This window comes from Pezoporus wallicus, unplaced genomic scaffold, assembly GCF_028554395.1.
Source record: "Pezoporus wallicus isolate ANWC-B61680 ecotype Strahan unplaced genomic scaffold, APGP_CSIRO_Pwel_v1 contig_2372, whole genome shotgun sequence".
Lineage (NCBI taxonomy): Eukaryota > Metazoa > Chordata > Aves > Psittaciformes > Psittacidae > Pezoporus > Pezoporus wallicus.
This window is the reverse complement of record NW_026635198.1, coordinates 297,637-311,697: the sequence shown is the minus strand read 5'-3', so window position 1 is coordinate 311,697 and position 14,061 is coordinate 297,637.

Genomic DNA, 14,061 nt, shown 5'->3' with positions numbered 1-14,061 from the left:
AGAGTGCATGTTTATTTTTTTTCACTAGCATTTTTTCACTAGCAAGATCTTACCAAGGAAAACATTGCTAAATTATTATCTAATGTTACCAAAGGTTTGATGTGTCCTACTAAGCAGCAGTGATCATATCACTCATAAACTTGATGACAGCAAACATAAGTCTGTCACTGAAATCCGGGAAATAAACTCTCTAACCAGAATGACAGGTTAGAAACATATCAATTTCTTATGGTACTGGGTGCATGGGGGATTGCTCCAGCTAACACACACACTGAGAAGAAACAGTTTACAGCTTATACATCTTCATTATGTACATATTCATTATAATTCTAGAAGGAAGTGCAGCAGGAGGGCCAGGAGACCTCCTTGGATGGATAACGAGCTGATGAGGAAACTGGGAGGGAAAAAAGAGGCATATAAAAGGTGGAAGAAAGAACAGGCAGCCTGAGAAGAATACAAGGACGTTGTCCAGGAAGCTGGGGACCAGGTTAGGAAAGCTAAGGCCCAGTTAGAATTACACTTGGCTAGGGATGTGAAAGATAAAAGGAAGGGATTCTATAGGTACATTGTAAATAAGAGACAGACTAGGGACAACGTAGGCCCCCTCTGGAAGCTCACGGGAGAAATAGCTACACAGGATTTGGAGAAGGCTGAGGTTCTTAATGACTTCTTTGCCTCAGTCTTCACTGGCAAATGCTCTGACCACACCACCCAAGTCTTGGAAGGCAGACAAAGGGACTGTGAGAATGAAGACCTTGGGCCCACTGTAGGAGAGGATCTGGTTCGAGACCATCTTAAGAACCTGAACATACACAAGTCCACGGGACCTGATGAAATCTACCTGCGGGTCCTGAAGGAGCTGGCAAATGAAGTTGCTAAGCCACTGTCCATCATATTTGAAAAATCATGGCAGTCAGGTGAAGTTCCAAACAACTGGAAAAAGGGAAATATAACCCCCATTTTCAAGAAGGGGAAAATGGATGACCCAGAGAATTACAGACCAGTCAGTCTCACCTCTGTGCCTGGCAAAATCTTGGAGCAGATTCTCCTGGAAGGCATGCTAAGGCACATGAAAAACAACAAGGTGCTTGGTGACAGCCAGCATGGCTTCACTAAGGGGAAATCCTGCCTGACCAATTTGGTGGCCTTCTCTGATGGGGCTACAGAACTGATGGACAGGCAGAGCAGTTGACGTCATCTACCTGGACTTGTGCAAAGCATTTGACACTGTCCCACACAACATCCTTGTCTCTAAATTGGAGAGACATCAATTTGATGGATGGACCACTGGGTGGATAAAGAACTGGCTGGATGGCCACACACAAAAGGCTGTGGTCAATGGCTCAATGTCCAGCTGGAGACCAGTAACGAGTGGTGTCCCTCAGGCATCGGTGTTGGGACCAATCTTGTTCAACATCTTTGTCGCTGACATGGACAGTGGGATTGAGTGCGCCCTCAGCAAGTTTGCCAATGACACCAAGTTGTGTGGTTCAGTTGATACGCTGGAGGGAAGGAATGCCATCCAGAGGGACCTTGTAAAGTGGGCTGATGCCTGCCTTACAAAGTTTAACCATGCCAAGTGCAAGGTCCTACAGCTGGGTCAGAGCAATCCCAGGCACAGCTACAGGTTGGGCAGAGAAGAGATTCAAAGCAGCCCTGTGGAGAAGGACTTGGGGGTGTTGACTGATGAGAAAATGAACATGAGCCAGCTTCAGTGTGCGTTCGCAGCCCAGAAAGCCAACCGTATCCTGGGCTGCATCAAAAGGAGTGTGACCAGCAGGTCAAAGCTCGCATGAGACCACACTTGGAGTATTGAGTACAGTTCTGGTGTCCTCAGCATAAAAAGGACACGGAACTGTTGGAACAAGTCCAGAGGAGGGCCACGAGGATGATCAGGGGACTGGAGCACCTCCCGTATGAAGATAGGCTGAGAAAGTTGGGGCTGTTCAGCCTGGAGAAGAAAAGGCTGCGTGGAGACCTCATAGCAACCTTCCAGTATCTGAAGGCGGCGTATAAGGATGCTGGGGACGGACTATTCATTAGAGACTGTAGTGACAGGACAAGGGGTAACAGGTTAAAACTTAAACAGGGGAAGTTTAGATTGGATATAAGGAGGAAGTTCTTTACTGTAAGGCTGGTGAGGCACTGGAATAGGTTGTCCAGGGAGGTTGTGAATGCTCCATCCCTGGCAGTGTTCAAGACCACGTCAGACGAGGCCTTGGGTGATACGGTTTAGTGTGAGGTGACCCTGCCCATGGCAGGGGGGTTGGAACTAGATGATCTTCAGGTCCTTTCCAACCCTAATTATTCTATGATTCTATCAGACAAGATCAGGTGTTTTCAGGGTGGTGTGGCCATAGGCATGACGTGCTGTGGTATGGAATACCTCTTTGGCTAGCTTGAGTCAGGTATCCTGTCTGCTTCCTCCCGGCTTCCCCTCCTCCCTGGCAGAGCATGAGCCTCACAAAGGCCTTGGTCAGGGTAAACATTACTTAGCAACAACTGAAAAAATTGGTGTTATCAGCACTGTTCCCAGGCTGAAAGTCAAAACACAACGCTGCACCAGGTACCAAGAAGGAGAAAAATTGACTGCTACTGGTAAACCCAGGACAGCAGCCATTTACCTATTTCTCAGGCTTTACCAGCGGGAGGAAGGCCTATATTGGTTTGAGAGAAGACATCTGGTTCTCTCATTTCATGTTTTCGTTATCTCTATATCTTCTATACACAGTCTCTATAGCCTCTATATACAGTAAATTTCTAGTTTAAGAATCCTTGTAGCACTGTCTAAGTCTCTATATTCAGTGAAATACTTATTTAATTTGGTATCCAGTCCATTTGATCTTTTGTAGCAAGACAAGGTCAAACTTAAGTTTGCTCTAGAATGATCTCTGTATATGGTCACATTTAAAAGCTGTGTATGTCTATAGTAGTTTTTATAGAAAGCATTCATTAGATACTGACAAGCCCTTTCAATTCTTACCCTCTTAGTTTGTACATTCTGTTGTCTTCACTCTTGGGCTGCAAGTGGAGTTTGCTACCACAAAATGTCACCTTGGTTCTAATTCCCAGCTTTGTCAGTGACTTTACTTTCTTGAAAGGCTCTGGGAAAGTTACTCCTGCCCATGACACGCTTCTAGAAATTAAAAATGGAATTTTACTTATAGGGTAATGAGGAGATAAACTGGTGCTTATACGTTGTGGACACATGGAGAATATCATACACTTGCTTACTGTACCAGGAGGCATAGAAATAGGAATAAAACCCTTACAATGTATACCAGGAAATGAAATACTACTTGCAAATCGTTGCCTAAATAACTTCCCCAGAATTGATTCAGTCTTTAGATCAGGATTTTGATTTTTGTAGATGATACAGAACTGAGGGAAGTGGTTGATATACCATTGTTCCACTTCAGAGGGACCTGGACTAGCTGCAGGAATGGCCTGACAATATCTGAAATTCAGCGAAAGGAAATGCTCAATCCTGCATCTGGGGAGAAACTACCCTGGCACCAGCACAGGCTGAGGACAACCTGCTGGAAGCAGCTTGGCAGAAGTAGCCCTGGGAGTCCTGGTGGACACCAAGCTGACCATGAGCCACCAATGTGCCCTGGAAAAAAAGGCGGCAGCCAGAGGCATCCTGGGCTGCATTAGGCTGAGTGTTGCCAGCAGGTCGAGGTAGGTGATCCTAGACTGCTGGGTCCAGTTCTGGGACTCCTACTACAAGAGAGATACAGAGCTGCTGGAGAGAGTCTAGTGAAGAACCACAAAGATTATTAAGGGATCTGATACGAGAAGTGTCTTAGAAAGCTGGGACTGTGCAGCCTGGAGAGATGAAGGCTCAGGGACATCTTATTAATGTGTATAAATACCCAGCTGTGGGGAGTAGTGAAGATGGAACCAGACACTGCTCAGTGGTGCCCAGTGACCAGGTAAGAAGCAACAGGCAAAAAGCTGAAACAGCGGAAAATCAGTGGGGGTAGTCAGCCACTGGACCAAATTTCTCAGGGAGGCTGTGGAGCCTCCAGCATTGAGGATAATGACTGGACAAAGCCCTGAGCAACCTACAGGAGCTGACCCTGCACTGAGCAAGGGGTGGGACAGGACAAGGTACCCAAGTGCCTTTCAGTCTCAATCATCCCAAGATTCTGTGATTTACTCTTTTCAAGGAATGGAAACCCACATTAGTGAGATTAACTTATAGATAAGGGACAGAAAATAGCATTTCTTTCAGTTACTACAAAATAAATGTCAGATAACAAATGTTAAATAGCACAACAGACATCAGAGACATTTCACATTCTTCCCTGAATCTTGCAGAAATCTTCAGAAATTTTATATATACACAGATTTACAGTTTTAATCAAATAGGCTAAAATATCGCCAAAATTTTGCTTAGGCTTTTTTAAGCAGGAAGCTAATCCATATTTTGCACATGTGCTAGTATAACCGCACCTAACTTAATCCTTGTCAAACATCTGTATTCTGCCCAAAATCTTCTGTGGCAAAAGAAAATCAATAGACAACATAGAGAGACATACCTCTTCTTATAAAAGCTATCCTCCTCTGTCTTATTTGATTTGGGATCACAGCAGCAAGGACACTTGAACTTGTAGTTGTGCTCATGCAAGTATCAATGTTTTGCTCTGATAGTTAGCTTTTTTTGCTGCATGCCAGTGTTAATACCAAATGCTGCAAGTTAGAAAGTGACTCAGTTTATCATTTCCTTTACTGCTTTTGAACTTCCTTACATTTCCTAATTTGCAGATGTTAGCGATTTCAAGTGAACTGATCATGCAACTATCTCTTCCTTCCTGTTATGTTGGATGAACTGAGCATTAATAGTCACAATATGCAAACCCATTATACAAAAATACATACTCTGTAGTCATAGTTCATGAATATGCTCATAGAAACACCTCTCCTAAAAATAAACACATTTTCATGAATAATATGTTCGGGAAATAACAGCAGTATTGTGTGACAAAGTCATGTTGGAGTTGCTTACAACATGGCTATTTATTTCTGTCAGCACCTGACTAGCTGTATACATTGTTTATGACTCCTGCACCAGTCTAGAAGATTCTTCTTTGAGAAAGATCAATACTTAGCATGTATTTGCAAACAGCCGAGAAAATTATGTCTTGCATATTTATAGGCAAAGAAATGGCAAGGAAAATATCAGATACAAATTTCTGAACTTTCTCACTGCCTGATTACTGGGTAATTTTGTTTGGTTCATCTTAGGCTACAATATTGTGGGTTAGGTGCAAAAGCATCCATATATTCAAATTCAAAGAAAATATCCAAGGCATATATGGAATTCAGTAACGTCAAGTTCACAAAAGACTTTGCAGTCCTAAAAATAGAGAGTATAAGCCGCAATGTTTGCTTTAACTTCCAGCAGCTGTAGATGTGGCTCTGGGTTGCGCTGAACGTTATCCACTCCCCAGATTGTTTCACATGATATCTGGCATGCAGATATGTAATCCTCATGTAATATGTTCTCTTTATTTCTTGCTGTTCTCAAACACTTGTAGCACGGGTGATTTTAATTGCCACCTACATTCCACTCCCAACAAGGGCACAATAACAGGAAGGTGGAGAATTCTCCAGGCTTCACTTACTAATTAGGCTGTTAGAGAAAGAACTGTTCTTAACCCTGCTTTCTTTGAACCAAAATTGTTTGGTGGGAATTTTTGTTTCTTTCTTGTTTGGTTTGGTGTTTTTTGGCTTGGTTTGTTTTTGTTGTTTTTTTTTTCTGTTTGTTTTGGTTTTGCTATTACATGTGTCATTTGCGCAATAGCAAATGACATTGCAGACATTTCAAATTTTAAATGTCTTTGCTTTTCAGTTCACATTGCTCAACGTCTTGCCTACCTTTACCCTGGCTCCCACCAGCCACCACCTCAGTGACCACGACCACCGTGCACAACTTTTCTATAGCACTATTCTCCTGTACCACACTAATTTCTGTTGCAGAATGTGGGATTACAAACACCACAAAGCATGTGCCAGTATGCCTGATTAATAAATCAGCATATTAAATTAAATAAAGGGATTTGCCCCAAGGCTCTATCCAGCCTGGCCTTGAACACCGCCAGGGATGGAGCATTCACAACTTTACTCTAAGGTTGGTGAGGCTCAGGGAAGCACTTCTTCCTTATATCCAATCTAAACTTACCCCTTTTAAGTTTTAGCCCATTACCCCTTGTCCTATCACTACAGTCCCTAATGAAGAGTCCCTCCCTAGCATCCTTATAAGCCCCCTTCAGATACTGGAAGGCTGCTGTGAGGTCTCCATGCAGCCTTCTCCTCTCCAGGCTGAACAGCGCCAGCTTTCTCAGCCTCTCTTCATATCGGAGGTGCTCCAGTCCCCTGATTATCCTCGTGGCCCTTCTCTGGACTTCTTCCAACAGTTCCGTGTCCTTTTTATGTTGAGGACACCAGAACTGTACACAATACTCCAAGTGAGGTCTCACGAGAGCAGAGTAGAGGGGCAGGATCACCTCCTTCGACCTGCTGGTCATGCTCCTCTTGATGCAGCCCAGGATACGGTTGGCTTTCTGGGCTGCAATTGCACACTGCTGGCTCACGTTCATTCTCTCATCAACCAACACCCCCAAGTCCTTCTCCACAGGGCTGCTCTGAATCGCTTCTTTGCCCAACCTGTAGCTGTGCCTGGGATTGTTCCAACCCAGGTGTAGGACCTTGCACTTGGCATGGCTAAACTTCATAAGGTTGGCATCAGCCCAACTCACAAGCGTGTTGAGGTCCCTCTGGATGGCATTCCTTCCCTCAGGCGTTATCAACTGAACCACACAGCTTGGTGTCATTGGCAAATTTGCTGAGGGCGCACTCAATCCCATTGTCCGTGTCAGCAACGAAGATGTTAAACAAGACTGGTCCCAACACCGATCCCTGAGGGACACCACTCATTACTGGTCTCCAGCCGGATAGTGAGCCATTGACCACAGCCTTTTGCATGCAGGCATCCAGCCAGTTCTTTATCCACCCAGTGGTCCATCCATCAAATTGATGTCTCTCCAATTTAGAGACAAGGATGTCGTGTGGACAGCATCAAACACTTTGCACAAATCCAGGTAGATGACGTCAACTGCTCTGCCTGTCCATCAGTTCTGTAGCCCCATCAGAGAAGGCCACCGAATCGGTCAGGCAGGATTTCCCCTTAGTGAAGCCATGCTGGCTGTCACCAAGCACCTTGTTGTTTTTCATGTGCCCTAGCATGCCTTCCAGGAGAATCTGCTCCAAGATTTTGCCAAGCACAGAGGTGAGACTGACTGGTCTGTAATTCCCCGGGTCATCCATTTTCCCCTTCTTGAAAATGGGGGTTATATTTCCCTTTTTCCAGTTGTTTGGAACTTCACCTACTGCCATGATTTTTCAAATATGATGGACAGTGGCTTAGCAACTTCATTTGCCAGCTCCTTCAGGACCCGCAGGTAGATTTCATCAGGCCCATGGACTTGTGTATGTTCAGGTTCTTAAGATGGTCTCGAACCAGATCCTCTCCTACAGTGGGCCCAAAGTCTTCATTCTCACAGTCCCTTTGTCTGCCTTCCAAGACTTGGGTGGTGTGGTCAGAGCATTTGCCAGTGAAGACTGAGGCAAAGAAGTCATTAAGAACCTCAGCCTTCTCCAAATCCAGGATAGCCAGTTCTCCTGAGAGCTTCCAGAGAGGGCCCACTTTGTCCCTAGTCTTTCTTTTATTTGCAATGTACCTATAGCATCCCTTCCTGTTATCTTTCACATCCCTAGCCAAGTGTAATTCTAACTGGGCCTTAGCTTTCCTAACCTGGTCCCTAGCTTCCTGGAGAACATCCCTGTACTCTTCCCAAGCTGCCTGTCCTTGCTTCCACTTATTTTAAGCCTCTTTTTTCATTTGAATTTTCCTCAGCAGCTCTTTATCCATCCAAGGAGATCTCCTGGCCCTCCCGCTGCACTTGCTTCTAGTTGGGATGCAACACTCCTGAGCTTGTAGCAGGTGATCCTTGAATATCAACCAACAGTCTTGGGCCCCCCTGCCCTCTAGGGCTATATCCCATGGAACCTTACTAAGCAGGTTCCTGAAGAGGCCAATATCTGCTCTCTTGATGTCCACGGCAGTGACCTTGCTGCACACTCTTCTCACCGTCCTGAGGATCTTGAATTCGACCATCTCATGATTGCTACAACCAAGGCTGCCCTGGAGTATCATATTTCCAAAGAGCCCTTCCCTGTTGGTGAACACAAGGTCAAGCATGGCACCCCTCCCTCTATTACTTGCAGGAGGAAGTTGTCTTCCACACAATCAAGGAACCTCCTGGATTGCTTGTGCCGGGCTGTCTTATCCCTCCAACAGATATCAGGGTGGTTGAAGTCCCCCATGAGAACAAGGGCCTGTGAGCGTGAGACTGTTCCTATCTGTCTGTAGAGTGTTTCATCCACAGATTCCTCTTGATCAGGCAGTCTGTAACCAATCCCTACAATAATGTCTCCCATCGCTGTTATCCCTTTAACCCTGACCCACAAACTCTCTGTTGACTGATCACCTGTCCCCAGAGTTCCATACTCTCCAGCCTATCCCTAACATAAAGGGCAACTCCGTCTCCCCGTCTGCCAGGCCTGTCTTTTCTAAAGAGCCTGTAACCTTCCATTCCAACACTCCAGTCATAGGAGCCATCCCACCATGTTTCTGTGATGCCTATTATATCATACTCCCGTAGATGTGCACACATCTCTAATTCCTCTTGTTTGTTCTCCATGCTATGGGCATTTGTATAGAGGCATCTGAGCAGAGCTCCAAATGAAGCCGCCTCATTGGCTGGAGCGGCTGGGATATCTCTACATTGCTCTGAGCATTTATTATAGGTGCTGGCAACTGACTGGGTGTGTTGGGATGGAATGATGCCCCCCTCCCCCAACACATCTAGTTTAAAGCCTCCTTGACCAGTCTGGCAAGCCTCCTACCAAAACTGCTCTTTCCCTTAGAACAGCTCCACCAGCCCCCACTAGACCTGGCCTACAAACTTGGGTCCCGTGTTCAAGACACCCAAACCCCTGACTATGGCACCACCCTTCTAACCATTTATTAACCTGGCCAATCTGCCTATCCTTTTTGAGGTCCTCCCCTTTATCCTGGAGAATTGATAAAAAGACAGTCTGCGCTCCAGAGACCTTAACCACCTCTCCCAGGGCTCTGTAGTCCTTCTTTCCGGGCTACTGCTATCTATATCCCTAGCACTCACATGGATCACTATAAGTGGGTAATAGTCAGTGGGACTTACTAGACAGGCAGCCTCTCTGCCACATCCCTGATCCGTGCCCCTGGTAGGCAACACACCTCCCTTGAGGGAGGGTCAGGCCGACAGATGAGTGCTTCTGTCTCTTTCAGTGTAGAGTCCCCTACTACTACGACCCGTCGCTTTTTCCTGGCAGCACCAGTAGAGATCTTTACCAGTGCATCAGCCGGCTGTTCATGGTGTGAGTGTGTTTCCTCATCAGCCCCCTGCAGAACAGCAAAGCCGTTCTGGGTGGGGACAACAGATTTAGGAGGAAACCCCATGCTTTTAACTGTCCTCTTCCTTTTTTGTTGTGGTTTTTTGTTGTTGTTTTTTTTTTTGTTGTTGTTACTGTTTCCCAGCTTCCTGGGTTAGTGGCCTCCTTCTTTCCTCCATAAGCTACAGTGGACGCTGGAGACCCCTGCTCAGTTTGGGCCTTGAGCAAGCAGCCCAGCTCCCCCTCCGCTTCCCTGACACCTTTCAGCTACTGACAGCGTCCCGCAGCTCAGCCCCTGCTGCAGGAGGACCTCCACCAGGGAGCACCGAGTGCAGCCCTGCCCATTGTGCACCCTCCCCTCACCAGACCGGTGCAGGCACTCTCTACACCCCGAGCTCTGCACTGCAGCCTCCCCTCTCATCGGCTCTGTCTGGGTGCCTACGCTGGCCACCTCCGGTGCAGCCAGAGCAGAGCTCCCGGACCGGGCCCTGCTCATACAACTCAAGTGCTCACCATCCCGCTCACCATCCCGCTCACCATCCCGCTCACCTGCCAGCGCGAACTGCCCCGCCTCGCCGTTTGCCCCTCCTGTTCGCCGCGCTCCCCGAGGCAGGTTTTTACCCACTCAGGGCTGGTGCCGCTGCTTCAGGCTCCGCCCCGTGTGAGTCAACAGCTCGCTCTCGTCAGCTGAGCTGCCGGCTCCTGGGCAGGTCCTGTCGCGGACTTGAGGCTCCCTGGGTGGCTCTCGTCGCTCTGAGTTGAGGCTCCTGGACGCTGATCTCCCCCCTGCTCCGGTGTTGAAGGCGTCCTCTCTCGAGCTACTCACCTCAGCAATTCAATCTTCCCCCTGTTCTCAGTGTCTGACTGACTGTGCTCCCTCAGTGGGTGGTGTGATGGGCTCTGCTGCCCCCATGGACAATCCCAGGACTGTGAATCTACTGGGGACCAGCTTCCTTCAATATGTATGAAATCTTTTGCGTTCCCCTTCAGCATGTCCCCTGAGATGACAGGGAACAGACATCTCAACACCTTGTGAACTGTCACAGCCTACAGCTATCTACGACTATCTAGTGTTCATGATAAGCCAGCAGGTTTTATTTAATATATCATTCTGTGTTTTATTCTAGTTCAGTACTGGAAATGTGAGCAGCTGCGACTCCCTCTGGAGCAGTCAGGGGTGGGCAGAGATGTCTCCAGTTCTTCCAAGAAAGCTCCTTCCAGCACCAAAGGTCTTGGTCCACAAGTGTAGGGTGATCTGGTTGGTTTAGCACTTGCAGTCTTAGGAGGAGGTCTGAGAAAAACACTAGGCTAACTAAAGCTTCAGAAATGTAACCAACCAAAAAAGCAGTAGATGAAACAATTGTGTCATATCCTTCAAGAAGTTGCTAAATGTTGTACGAAGCTGGCTTATAACAGATGAAGAAGTGCTGCTGTTATGCACAGAGTTCTGGGAAATGCATAGCATGATTTTTCAAACACTTTTTGAAAAACGTATTTTTAAATAATGATATGTTTTTTACCTTTTCCTTTTCTAGACAATGTAAATTCAAATGAGCATTGGGTTATTTCAAGGTTCCCTTTGGGCTATTCCTCCAACCTGTCTGGGTCCTTCTGGATGGGAGTCCTTGTCTTGAGCAAATCAGCTGGCACCCCAGTTTGGTGTCATCTGCAAACATGGTGACAATGCATTCCATCACCTCTTCCCGGTCATTGAGAAAGATGTTAAACCAGACAGGTCCCAGGATAGACCCCTGTGATACCCCACTTTTCACAGGCAATTATCCTTGGTAAAATCATACTGATTGTTCCCAATGACCCTCTCTTTAATGTGCCCAGAAATGTGTTCCAATAGCATTCACACTATGAATTTTCCAGGTTGATAGGCCTATGAGTTCTTTGGGTTGAACTTTTGGCCTTTTTTTAAGTATGGGTGTAACACCTTTCCTGAATAAGTTGGAAGTATGTTAACTTTCTCCAGGATAAAGCAGGAAACTGTTTAGCTTCTATTTAACAAGACCATAATACCAGCTTCTGAGTATCTTGATATCTTCTTTGTTATACTTTCCTATTCCCTTCCTGACAGAAAGCCACTGAACAGTTCATAGCTCATGGCTAGGTTTTGATGTATTAGAGCCAAACTATGCTTCACTGGTAATTTTGCCCACAAGGAACAATATTATGAAAGGTTGTATAAACTAGTGTAGTCTAATACAACCCCATCACTCTTTCAGCGATTGTGAGCATTTGAACTCTGGCCACTGCTGCATACTGAGAGAAACAGAAAGGTGGTTTACACATATGTCCAGCATGAACTCAGACTTGCTAAGAAATTGTCCTTGTTCTGATCTGCTGTGGAAAGCTTCCCAGGTGATTCTTTGACCAGAAGGCAATCATTAACTTTGTCTGCTAGGGCAGTGGGTGTGCCAATAGCTGCTTGCATCCAGCTACCATAGAAACTGGACATTGTGCGGTATGGCCTTGGGCTACTCTGGTAACTGAAAGACTCCCCAGCACTGGAACATGTCCAGAACAACTGTTCCCAGCATTGGTTTGGCCAGGATTTGCAGGCAATGTCCTGAAACATCTCCTGGACATAGTCCAGAAGTTAGCTCAGGTCAGGGGTAATTTCTAAAGGCAGTTTACATGTGTCCACCTTATTTAAGGGTTTAATAAAATGTATCTGGGCTCTTACATGGCAATTGGCCTCAATGCAAGAAAGTAGTCTTGGGAGTATTTAGCGTAATAATCAAATGTCTAGTATAATTCTAAAATTGGCCTAATAATCAAATAGCTATGTTTAAATGTCTAGTATAGAAATCTGAGCCTTTGAGTCTCAAAGTGAAAAGCAATTTAACAGCAAAGCCTGATGTGTCAGTGATTCCTCACCAAATTATGAAAAATATTGTGAAACCCCCAAAATCTGAATCTTGAAGACCAAAAGAAGCAGCAAGATAAATGAATTGTCAAAATTAATGGGGCTAGTCAGAAATTAAACTTCTTTTTCTTGTGAATGAAAGTGCTCAAAGGCTAATTCTGATAAGAGGAGAAACTGCTGAACATTTTCTCTTTACGTCTTAAGACCACCTTAGAAGTCAAGGTGAGCTTCCAGCACTGCATCCTCAGGTAGGACAAGTAGATGGTTCACTAACCAGCCATCTGAACTGGGGAATCAGGTGATAGACTCTTTTGGTATAACTCCAGATCAAGGCTGAGCTTTGTAAAGAATTAGACTTTAAACCGAAGATGGAAGTTTTGTCTGTGCTCTGCTATTACTTGCTCAAAGTCTTACTTTCTTGCTGGAATATGCTCCTTTCCCAAAGGAAGGAATCCAGAAATCAAAATATACCAGTAAAATAGTTTGTTGCTGTGCTCCTGATCTCTCTGATGTTTATCAAGAGATATCTCAGGAGGTAAGGGTATTTGCCTCTTGTCTTGTATGCTGCCCTCACAGTCTCTACTGACTACTCAGCTCTTACAAAGACTTATGTTGAAGAAGATGCTTCTGAGTGAAGTGGAAGAGGCACGTTTTATGCAGTAGCTCTCTAGGTAGGCAACTACCATTACACAGTAAGACTCCAGCTCTTCCAGTTGGTTTACATGTACAAATACCATTGTTTCACAACAGGGACTTAGAAAGACTGGCCAGCTTTGACTAGAACCATTTAGAGAAATATTTAAAGAAATACTTAGGTTGGAATGTACCTCTGAAGGTCATTGAGTCCAATCTCTCACTTAAAGCAGAGCCAGTGTCAGGTCCAGTTACTTGTTCAGTTGCGTTTTGAATATATCCAAGGGTGGAGCCTTGGACACCCGTTACAGAGACCATTCAACCACTTTCCCTTGTAAATCGTTCTTTTTCCTCATATCAAATTGGACTTTCTCTTGCTGCAGCTTGTGACTGTTCCTTCTTCTCACATTGTGCAACTCTCAGACAAGTTTGTTCCGTCTTCTCTATATGCAGTGGAAGACTTTAGTAGATCCCCTTAGCTTCTGTTCTCCAGGATGAAAAAATCCAGTTCCTTAAGACCCCCATAATCATATTGGTGTCCTGATGCTGAACTTTCCCAGCAGCATTGATGTCTTGCTTGTACTAGGAGGCTGAAATCTGGAACTGCACATACAGACTCATGAGTGCTGAATAGAGGGAATAATCTTTGACTGCTGCATCTGCTCCTCCCAGTATGTGGATAGTTTTCATTACCATAAGGAAACACTTCTGGTTTGTGTTCAGTTGATTGCCTACCAAAGCCTCAGAGCCTTTTCCCCAGACCTGTCACTCAGCCATTCTCTAGGATACATGCAGCTGTTTTTTTCCCAGCTATTTGGCTTTGCATTTGCTTAAGAGGTTCCTATCAACCCATTTCTTCAGCCTGTCAAGAACCCTTTGAATGGCAGGCCTGCCCTCCACTATATCAGGAGGTGCTCTCAGTTTGCTGTCACCCAGTCTTGCCAAAGCTGCATTTCTTCCCATTGTCCAAATAGCTGTTAGTACTAACAGCTGTGAGTCTCAGCACTGATCCTTGAGGAGAATTGCTCATGACCAGTCAGTGCATTCAACAA